We start from the raw sequence: 11368 nt of genomic DNA, 5'->3' as shown, positions 1-11368 counted from the left end.
CCCTGCATCAACTGTCTGGGTTTCTGAGTGGCTCTCATATCCTCCCACCCTTTCATCTTCACCAAGGCCACAAGAGCACAGGAGATGGCGAGCCAGGCAAGATCTTCAGAGCTGCCACCAAAGTTACATGTGACGCTGCTTGGGAGGATGGGAAAACAGATGGAAATACCTGCTCTGATGAGGGTTGGAGCCTCTAACTGCCATATAAACTGCTAATATGACGTGCTTCATTGCTGAACCAACAGTATTCATCCAAGCTCCAACCTTCTTGACCTAGACAGAAATGGAAATACTATGTTAGCAGCATATACTGAAGCCTCATCCCTCAGAAATCATTGGCACATCTCCCCTGTTACCTCTAATGGACTTTTAATTAAGTAATTATAATAATAAACATCATTGTGTCTTATGATGTCAGATTACTGGGTCCTGAAAGGGGTTTGAGGGACAGTTTTGAAAATGCCACAACTTTTGTTAGATGTTTATGGCCATCCTTTTCATATCTTATTTAAGAATTTTGTACACGTGCTCTTGAACTAACAGAGAAAGAGATTTCTGCTGAAACGTTAGGGGAAACTGCACAACTGGCTGATTATGGACTGATTATAAATTGAAGACCCACAAATCAGCTACTCATCAATCACAGATGCTCACCCTCTTATACCTGTACCTATACCTCTTCTCATCTTAACACATCTCTCAATATATCCATCCCACAAGATAAAACTATATTTGACTACCACATACTGTGAGTATGTGAGTACCACATAATGTGAGTAGATTTCTTTTTAAAAATCATTCATTCATTCATGTTTCATTTTCATTCTGTTCCATCCCAGAGGTTGACCAATTTACAAAAATGAATTAAACATACAAACACAGCAGTAAAAACAAAAACTGGCTCTCTAGACTTGACAGTTCAGCACTGTCTGAGCCATGTGGTCAACACATCTCAGTTCTTGCAACCTAGTAGTTTTTAATCTATTCACAAAAGCATATTTGCTTTGAAGGAGGAGGAATCCTTTAAAGTTCCTTGAAGCACCAAAGTGTCAACCCAATCCATGGAGACATCTATTATCTTTACTTGTTATTAGCAATGTTTTCAGAAATTGTGAAAAATGAGGAGAAAGGCAAGAAACTATGGACATTTTCTGCATCTATTTATTTGATACATACTAAGGTGTCGTCACTAGCCTGTTTTGCTTTTCCTGATGGTCAATATTGGCTTTCCTCAGAATCACATCACTTCATAAGACTTGTTCTTATATGTATGGCCAAGTAGAAGCAATGTGTCCATATTTTCCAAACAAGTGTAATAAAATTAGGAGCTTTCCTGAGGGGGTGGCTGGCTGGTGCTACTTCCTAACAGCCCTGAATACAATCTAGTTTTAAACCTAGGTGGTAGTTTAGTTCTTCATGATTCAAAAAGCTTATCCTCTTGCTACAAGGAAAATAGAGTGTATACAGAAGACTAAATATGAATTTGCAGGTATTATGGGTGTCAGTACTATTACTGAAGTCAGTAATACCCATCAATACAAAAATCATACAAAAGTATCATCATCATCATCAACAACAACAACAATAATGAAACATGATAGCTAACTTTGCAGGCAGTGAAAGAGATGCCTGACTTGGAATACTCTACTTGGTGGAGTAGTAGGATTCATAGATTAATTGGAAAAGTGTTTCCTAGGTGTGGTTTAGAACAGCCTTTTCCAATCTTGCCTGTATACCCTGTTACTAGCTCCTTGAGATGCTACTCTCCTCAAGTCTTGGCTGTAACTCCATGTAAGGCTCCAGGAAGGATCTCAGCTGGGGCCTCCAGCAGCCAGAGAACTGGGGTCTTTCAGTACCTATGCCACCAACAGCCACTTCACAGAGGACAGCCCTCTGTTTGGAAGGACTGTCAGAGGACAATCCTTGGTTTCAAGGAGTCTTCCATTTGAGGGCTGTCCAGTTCAGGCCTGATATAATGACATGGAACCATAAATAGGGAGAGCAAAAGTCCTGAAGTTGCAGTACCTGGTCATCAGAGTAGCAGAAATGCAGGTCTCCTCCGCTATGTCTCCTCCACTGTGCTGAGATGTATTATATTGTACATTATAGTAATTATTTCTAAATTTGTGTATATACATATAAATTAACATATGTAACTTTTATCAAATTGCTATCCTATTTTTTTGGGGGGGGGAATGAACAACTAGCCACTCTGGCCACCTGTACTCTGGCCTTTCAACCAGCCAATCGGAACAGGCTGTATACATCCCTTCAGCTATGCAAATATTTACAGCTAAGGTTTTAGCTCAGATGTTGTACGGTTCTCAGCTGTGGACTTATGTCAACTATTGGCAGAAGGATATAGAAATCCTTTTGAAGTCATACAAACTAAATTTCTGAGAGCCATATTTGGAGCCCCGAGTTGTGTGCCCGATATAATCTTACCAGTTAGAGGCACGGCAAATTTCTGTAGAGGCCCGTGCGTGGGTGCATAAGACAATTTTTTTGCTAAAGATTATTTTCTTCTCTGTGAGACTGGCTCCACTGACTGTAATCAATGTTGCTCGGGCAAAGTGGAAAAGAGTACTGTATGAGAAGGTAGGGAACCTTGGCTTCACTCCTGGTGCTCTTTTAGCTCTTGGGTATACCAAAGCTGAAGCTATTACCCAACAGCGAATTTGGGATACAGAACCGCAAAGTCACTTAAGTATGGCTGCAATATTACCTGACTTTAGGGATAATGAGAAGGCATTTGCACCCAGAAATTATTTGGCAAACTTGACTATCCCTAACATCAGAAAAGCATTCACATTAGCCACACTCCATATTCTGCCATCCATGCTTTTGGAAGGAAGATTTGGGAGGGTTACTTATCATAAGTGAGTATATCCTTGCATGGTGAGAGAAGTGGAAACAGACATATTGCTCCTTTTATCATGACATCGGACTTATTTTTATTACCCCAACGTTACAGAAAATTCGTGGCAGATCTGATGAATTTTACCTATCATATCTTCTGTCAGATCAGAATTCCTAGGTTTCTGCTAAGGTGGCTAGTTTCTGTGTAACTAATGTTGCCTGTCCAAGATTGGTAAATTAATTTCTGATTTTTTTAACCAAGGCTTTTACACTGGGATCTGAGTGCTTTTATATTATGCTGTATTGTACTTTATTTTATATTGTACTATATTGTACTGTATTTTATATTGTTTTGGATTTTAAGTATTGTATTTTACATGAGCTGGTCAATGACTGAAATAAATCATTCTGTCTATAGGGCAAGGGTGCCCTTCTAGGCAGCAGTCAGCCTGAGTACAGTCAGCCGACTTCAGCCTGAAGAAGGTCTACTGACTTCCTGACCCAATGGACAGGCTCTTGCAGACTCTACAAAATCCTTCCTTCTAGGTTGGCCTGGCAGTCTGAACAACTCCTCTCACTAAGTAACTTTGCAAATGATGTTGCCTTGCCCCTGCCCTGCCTCGCTTCTTCTTTCCAATCCAGTTAGTTCTCCAGCCTATTGTGACTATGCCTCCTGACTCTGGGCCTCTGTTTCAGATTGAAACTGTAGCAGATCAGGACTGTGTCAAATCTGGACTGTGTGGAAGCCTGTTGCAAACTAGGTCACAAGCCTGAAACCCCCACCTTGTTTGACAAATGGCTATGTGACAATAGGCAGCTCCTCCCAAAACAGTGGCACAAAGATTGGGTTCCTGCTGATCTCCTTCAGACCGTGCAGCTGTTTAAGGCATAGGACCATGTAAGACCATGATCTGGCCTACTGAGAAGCCACAATCCCAAGTTTCCCCATGTTTCCCTTAACAGGCAGAAAATTCACTTCCTCAAAAAAGAATAACCAGTTCTTTCAATTGCATTGCCCGTTGGCACCGGCAAGCGAACCAGGCTTAATACCAGTGCTGTAACGGATACATATTTTACAAACTGTTTCATTAATACACTCCTTCCCTCCTCTCCACAATTAAAAGCTTCCGCCTGATGGATGTGTGATGCAGTGCTCAAACGAATTGTGTAGCTGGCCCAGACCAGCCCTCTAATCTTTTAGGGAAATTAAGCTGATTCCTCCAGCCTCATCTATATCCTTCTTTCAAGGAACTCTGCTTTCTTTAGTCTGGCAATTAGGCTTATGACTGGCTCAGCATCACATTCTGTTCAAGGAATATTAAAGAAAAGTATGATCCCCAGTTTGCAAAGAATCAGAAAAGCAAATGTGCTCATATATCTGTAGCCAAAACTGCTGCTTGGCCCTCTTCATCGGCTGTTATGGTCCATGACTATGCACTGTGTGATGGACTAAAGGGATGATGAGGCCATGGCTTTATCCCTGGGGAAGAATTGCCAGTAATGTCTTTAGGACTTTCCCGACTGGAGGACACAGCCGGGCCACTTTCCCCTGATTCAGAGGAGAAGTCTCCCATGGTACCCTTGTTTCTGCAGCCCTACAGGAGCGAAAGAGTACAGAATAAAGAGAGGGTCCTTTAACAGCCAGCCAGCTCCCCTAACTTACAAGGCTGCAGTTGGCGCTAGGCACTTGTAGAGTTAATATAGTAACACCTGGGAATTCTCCAAGGAGTGCAAGTGTTTTGGGTGCTTTGAACTCTTGATGGAATACCACTGGGCATCCCCCATGAGCCTCAAGCTTGTAGAAGAGGACATCCACCTATTTCTATATCCTTCTGCCATTACTCATTTCATGTAAAACAGAACAAAAACTTGAAACTCTGAAAATCTCTACCTTGGAACTGGGATAAGCTATACTAAATAAATAAAAAAGTTGTTGATTTCCATAATTGGTTGGGCAAATTGAGGCTTTTGTTGTAACTTGCCTGTTTGGTTTTTCTGTCTATATTGTGATATCTGCCTTGACCATGTCAGAATTAAATTGGATGTGTGTTTCTGGACACAGTCTTATTTTTCCAATTCAGATACTTCCCACAGGTGGGAAAACCAAGCAATGTGATATATACCTTTTGAGCCCTGAGAAATCATGTTTTATCTTCATAACATAACTCTGTTTGCAATTTGAATCCCGACTTAACTCTTGCAGCCATTTGTAACAGGTTCAGAATGCACTGCAATGTAATATCTGCCTTGAAGATTGAAATTTCAAGTCTGAGCACCAGCATGGCCCTTGCACCTAATACCAAGGAGGCCAGGAAACATGTGAAAAAGAACAGCAACATGCTGTGTACCTTGAGCATTGCGATCTCACCTTGGCACTTGCTGTGTACATATGTGGCATGATGCTTTGAACACCCCTACACATATTTTTAAAGGGGGGAGGGAGGAAAGATGCAAAACATATTGGATGTGGTATCTGAAGTGAGCAAGGGTGTGCTTCACCTGTCCCTTTTATTTCTATGGAGTTTTCTGCTTTGCCTTCCATGCTCTTCGATAGCCACAATAAGGCTACAGGGTAGAGATGAGGGAGAAATTTGATTCAGATTGCATTTAAAGCTGAGTCTATCAAATTTGCACTTCACAAAACAATATTAGAACTGAAAGACAGCCATCCTTCACACTTCGCACTTATCTGAATTTTGTAATGCAGTTCTCCAACCAATCAATGTTTGCAAAAATCCTTATGTTTAGGGAAAATGAACATATTAGTGAACATAACATACAAAATACATTGTATTAGGAGAAACCACTTGGAAAACTGTACGTTAGTCAAATCTGCATACGAAAATGTGTTTAATGGGAGAAATTCACATTAAGATACTGGAGAATTTTCATGAGGATTTTAAAAAAATCACAATTGCTGCAGAAATGTGGAGAACCAAAGTTAAGATTGGAAAACGAGAAATTGAGAGAACCAAAACTGACAGATCCTTCCATCCCTACTATAGTTACATCTTTGTTTTCCATAGTCTCCACATGCTATGTTCTTAGTTTTATTTTACTCCTTGAAAAGATGCAGACTGATGTGTACTTTAGTGATGGCCCTGCACATATGTGTTAGTGATGAGTTGCCCTAGTTATGAACTGGAATATGCCTTGAAGTACTCATCAGAATTTATATCTGTGTCACATCTCACCGATGCCCAAGCAGATGAAGACCCTGATGATATGAAGTCTGAAGATTTTATGAAGTCTCCTGAGTCCAGCATCTCCAGAGAAGGAGCCTAGAACCCAGAAGAACCCATGGGTGAGGTTCCTGATTCACTTGTGGCAGCTGCCCCACCTGCAGAATCAGAGTAGGGTTACCATCATTTTGTCATTTCAAAAAGAGTACGTTTGGCTTCGATAAGTGAAAAGTAAGAGTATGCTGTTGCACCATCTCAAAAAGAGTACATGCACTCTTAAAAGAGTACGGTCGGTAACCCTAGTCCCAGGGAACGATGGCATCAGAAGGTGCAGGCGGCCGCCTGGGAGCATGCACTTCAAGGCCCACCAGGTTCCACAAGAGCAAGGGGCTGCCTTGGAGGCAAGGAAACATGAAGGTTTGGCTAATCAGTTGTAGCTAATTTTCAGTGGCCAGGCTATATAAGCACTCCATTGGTTATTAGAACAGTGCAGGTCCTTTTCTCTGTGCAACCCAGCAACCTGTTCCTGTTTACTACTCTGAATAACTGCCAGGCTACTCACCCCTCCTAAGACCTTGCCCTTGGAATCCTGCCTATCCTTTGACTGCTCCACTGTGAATACCTTGGTTTCACCTCATGACCCTGATACTGGACCACTGTGGGACTGTCTCATTGTGCTTGACCCCAGCTTCTTCTTAAGGCACCGAGTTGCCCTAATATCTTAGTTGCCCTGATATCTGACTGCTACCATAACCCTCTGGAATTTGGCCAACCTCTCTCCTGGGGCCTTAGTATCCCCTTGCCTCTGGTTCAGGGACCAAGCCAGGCCCAGACACAATCCCGTTGTGCTGAAAGAATTTCTATTCAAAAGTAAATTCCAGATAAACATTCAGCTTGTTATCTTATCCATCTAGCTTGTACAAGAATTTGCTCTTACAGCTGCTGTCTCACCACCCAGCACAAAGTAAATTAGATAGAATTAAATATGAGGGATAATTGTCTGCATCAGTGGTACAACAATATCTGTGTTGGGAAATTGAACCTAGATTCCTAGAACTCTGTGGTTTATTAGCATATTCTAGAAGCAGAATTTGTGTTTCCATAGTGCAGAATTTTTGTAGGTCAGAACACAACATTACCACATTTCTTAATCATTGGATGATGTCCTTTCCATATGCCTCTTTTCCTAATGTTTGCAGATATTCCCCCAGTTTGCATTGTTTGTAATTGGCTCTAATCCCAAAATGATAATAATCCTTCATCTTCAATGTTTTCCCAAAAAAAACCCCAAAGCAGCAAAACAATATCAGTAAAAAAATTATTTTCTGTAAAATGAAAACAAGTAATTTAATCTATAGATCTGCAGTTGCTTTTGCATTGAACTGAAACTTAATTTTGCTATTCAAGCTTAATGTTACCTTTACTGAGCATAAAGCATCAATTAATTTGTGAAGCTTGTTTTTGAGACCTTCATGCCAACTTTTGGGGTAGTTAATCAATACATTTGTCAGAATGGTGATGTTACACAACCCATTACAGATGCCTCCATTGATCTAAGCAGGACCTGAAAAATATTCTGTTTTGATGGTTTCTGTATCTTCAGAAAGCACAAGTATTTATAATTCAGAAGCTGACTCATAGGAACTTATTTTAGACAGGAGGGGGGAAATAGTGATGGTGTCAATTTATACTTAGCCTTTTACAGATTTCCCCGATTCTTGATGCAAGAACATGCTGACAAACATTAGAATTACTTACAAGTAATTGCAGAGCCTACTTTGCAGATACTGCCTACACACCCAAGCAGTTCTTTTCTTTCTGTTGAAGGGACATTCTAATGAAAACGTAGAACTATTTGCTAATAAAGCAAACATTGCAAAGCCTATTTTGCAGATACAGCCTACATAGCAGATTGTCAAGTTCAGCTGTGTTTCTCAAAGAGGTGTATTTCTGCTTTGTCATCTCAAAAAGAAATTGGACTATGAAACTGATCAGGTGTGTGTGTGTGGAGCTATACCAACCTTTTTTTTCTGCCAAGTGTACCACGAGTTTTGATAGTGCCACTCTAAAACATACAACAGACTATTATTAATATTGATTAACGAATAAATTTACACCTTTCAACATAAAAACATAAGAAAAGCCTGCTGGATCAGGCTATAGCCCATCTAGTCCAGCATCACAGTGGCCAATCAGATGCCTATAGGAAGCCCCCAAGCAGGACCCGAATGCAAAGAGCACTCTCCCCTCCTGCATTTTCTGAGCGCTGATATTTGGAAGCATACTGCCTCTGCCTACGGAGGCCGAGCATAGCCATCATGGCTAGTAGCCACTTACGCCTTTTCCTCTATGAATTTGTCTACTCTTTTAAATCCATCTAAGTCGGTGGCCATCACTGCCTCTTGTGCCTACAAAAGTATGCAAGGCAGCTTCCACAAAACAAATACAAAGTAAGATAAAAAATACAGCCTAAAAACAAAACAAAAACAGCAGTTAAAAACAGTCTGCTGTTTTAAAAGCAGCAGATCACATGACCAAACTTTGGAAGCTGTGCGATTAAGAACATAGGAAGAGCCTGCAGGATCAGGCCAATGGTCCACTTAGTCCAGCCTCCTGTTCTCACAGTGGCCAACCAGATGCCTATGGGAAGCCCTCATGCAGGACATGAGTGCAACAGTGCTCTCCTCTCCCATGGTTTCCAGCATGTTGCCTCCAACCATGGAGGCAGAGCATAGCCATCATGGCTAGTTGCCACTGATAGCGTTATCCTCCATGTATTTATTTGTCTAATCCTCTGTTAATGCCATCCACGTTGGTGGCCATCACTAACTCTTGAGGGAGTGAATTATATAGTTTAACTACGTGCTATGTAGGGATGGGTAAGAAATTCAATTCTGTTCACATTTCAAGTCAAATCTATCAAATTCTCACTTTCTAAAACAATATGAGAGTTAAAACATAGCCATCCTTTGAAATTCACACTTATTTGAATTTTGCAATGCAGTTCGCCAAACAAACAATTTGTATATCCTTGGATGACTTAGGATGGTTTTGCTTATTCCACTGAGGCAATTAGTAGGCAGCAGGATAGCACAGGTGAGTGCAGACCTAATTTTTCTACAACCAGAGTAAAGACATCTTCCTAGTTCTGCCCACACATTTTGTAACAGATAGTGAACACTTGTATCTTATGGATAATACCTAGCTCCTGTCTTCATAACCCTCAGGTATGGAGGAGTTGTTCAGCACTGAGAAGTCAAGATGGAAATATTGTCATCAACTGAAGGACCAAACCAATGGAATGAATGTTGGTGGTAGTTCAGTATAAATTCGCCAAGGCCGGCCTAAGCCATTTTGCCTGAGACAGAGGACAAGATAGTGTCCATATCCTTCAATGTACTGAATAGAACCAGCCTGATAACTGAATCTCAGTTTAACAACAGACATGTGCCAGTGTCCTCCACTGCACTTGAAAGCAGCAGGGTAGCTTAGGGGCATAGAGCAGGCTACATGGTACACACAGCTTCAACACCTCATTGCCACTGCTCATCCCTTAGCAGCTGCCCCCAGAGGCAGCTGCCCCACTCTGCCTAATGACAGGGCTGGTCCTAACAGTCACAAATGTTAACACTCTGGGTCAGGCATACATATATGTATATTCACACCATGCCATGCTGCCTTAAAAAAGACACCCAAAGCAGCTCACATTAAAAAACCACAAGAGAATAAAAACATACTCAAATAAATCAGATCAAATATAACCAAACAAATCATAAAACCAACAAAGCAGCATGGAAACAGCAGCTCAGGAGCAGACCTAAAATAAGCAGTACACACTGCTAATCTTTTCTCTGCTGTCTTCAACCAAGCTCTTCAAAACGTTACCATCACGAGCTGTCAGCTGAAAGAGAGAACAGAGGGAATTAGACAGGCCTTCCTAGCCAGCTGAATGTGTGAACTCGCTGCTTAAAAGCCTTGTGTAGGAGGTGATGGCCTGTTCACATATATGAATCATCGCTTGTTGTTCCAGTCATAAGATGATGGGTGTGATATATGAATCAGGCCCATGTCTCTCTTAGTTGAATGGGACTTGAAAGGATGTAAAAATACGCACCTGACTGTAGCCATAATTTCATTTGTTTGATAACAATGGATATCAGACCTTCACAGCAGACAGGGAAACGAAGAGATCTGTTAAGGCACAATAGAAGGAATCATCTTTTTTAACTTGAATTTTCACTTCTGAGGTTTTCACAGATATTACCATGGTGTTTTCAGATATATCTCTGCAGCCCTGCAGGCTAGAAAACATAGCTTTCTTACATTACGTCAAAACCAGCAATTTTGAGATATAAACAAGAACTCTGAGGTCCCCAGCTGAGCTGGCAAGGCTAATAAGAGGTCCCATTTGGCCCAAGTGTGGTAAAACCTAGATTTTAGAAGAAAGAGAATTAGCTGTGTTCTCATAGCTAATGAAAAAGTGACAACCTCATATTTTTTACATTTCTGCAGAAGCATTTTGGCCATATGTCATTGTTCAAACCTTTGCATTTTCATGATATTTTATTTTGTGATGCAATGTATGTTTTCTCGTTCAGCATGTATTGAGTTATTTACATTAAGTGATGATGTGTATGTTCTGTCACCATTGACAGAACTTTCATCTCATCTGGGAAAATGTGGCAACCCTCCCCCACTTTTTATAAGGTTCAATGCCAGTATTATTTAATCTCCTCACATTTGAAGCAAATATATTACCTTGAGGAGGATTACTGTTAGAGGCATTGAATATCAGGTGTAGATCCTCTTTAGCTCTGGGATGGACTTTTCCAGTGCTTAATAATTTTTGAGAAAGGGCATGACTGGGTTTTCCTTTTTCTGAAAATTATATATTACATTTTGTATTACATTTCATAATTTAGTAATAAAATAATTAGGGAAAAACAACTTTCAGCCAACATCAGCCCAGAGTTCACATATGATTGACTAGTTTATTTTGAAACAGCCAATCCAGTCACTCAAATGCTTTATATATATACTTCCAGCATTATCAGTGCCAACAGATACCATTCCTTTTAGTAGGTTGCATTATATTCAGAAGTCTGAGGTTTGGATCTGATATTTTATGCTTTATGAATGCTGCCTGATCCAGGTTGATGATACTGTTGATTATGTTATTCAGTCACGAAGAGAGAATAGCAGTGAACAGCTTTTTATCCTGATTAAGTAAAGATATGGGTCCACACAATCCTGTATCTTCAGATTTTTCTGTGGTTTTAGGGTTATTATGATTGTAGAATCCAGTTCATGGCACTCCCTCCCAAATG

The sequence above is a fragment of the Rhineura floridana genome, chromosome 9, assembly GCF_030035675.1.
Source record: "Rhineura floridana isolate rRhiFlo1 chromosome 9, rRhiFlo1.hap2, whole genome shotgun sequence".
NCBI classification, from domain to species: domain Eukaryota; kingdom Metazoa; phylum Chordata; class Lepidosauria; order Squamata; family Rhineuridae; genus Rhineura; species Rhineura floridana.
This window is presented reverse-complemented; position numbering follows the sequence as displayed.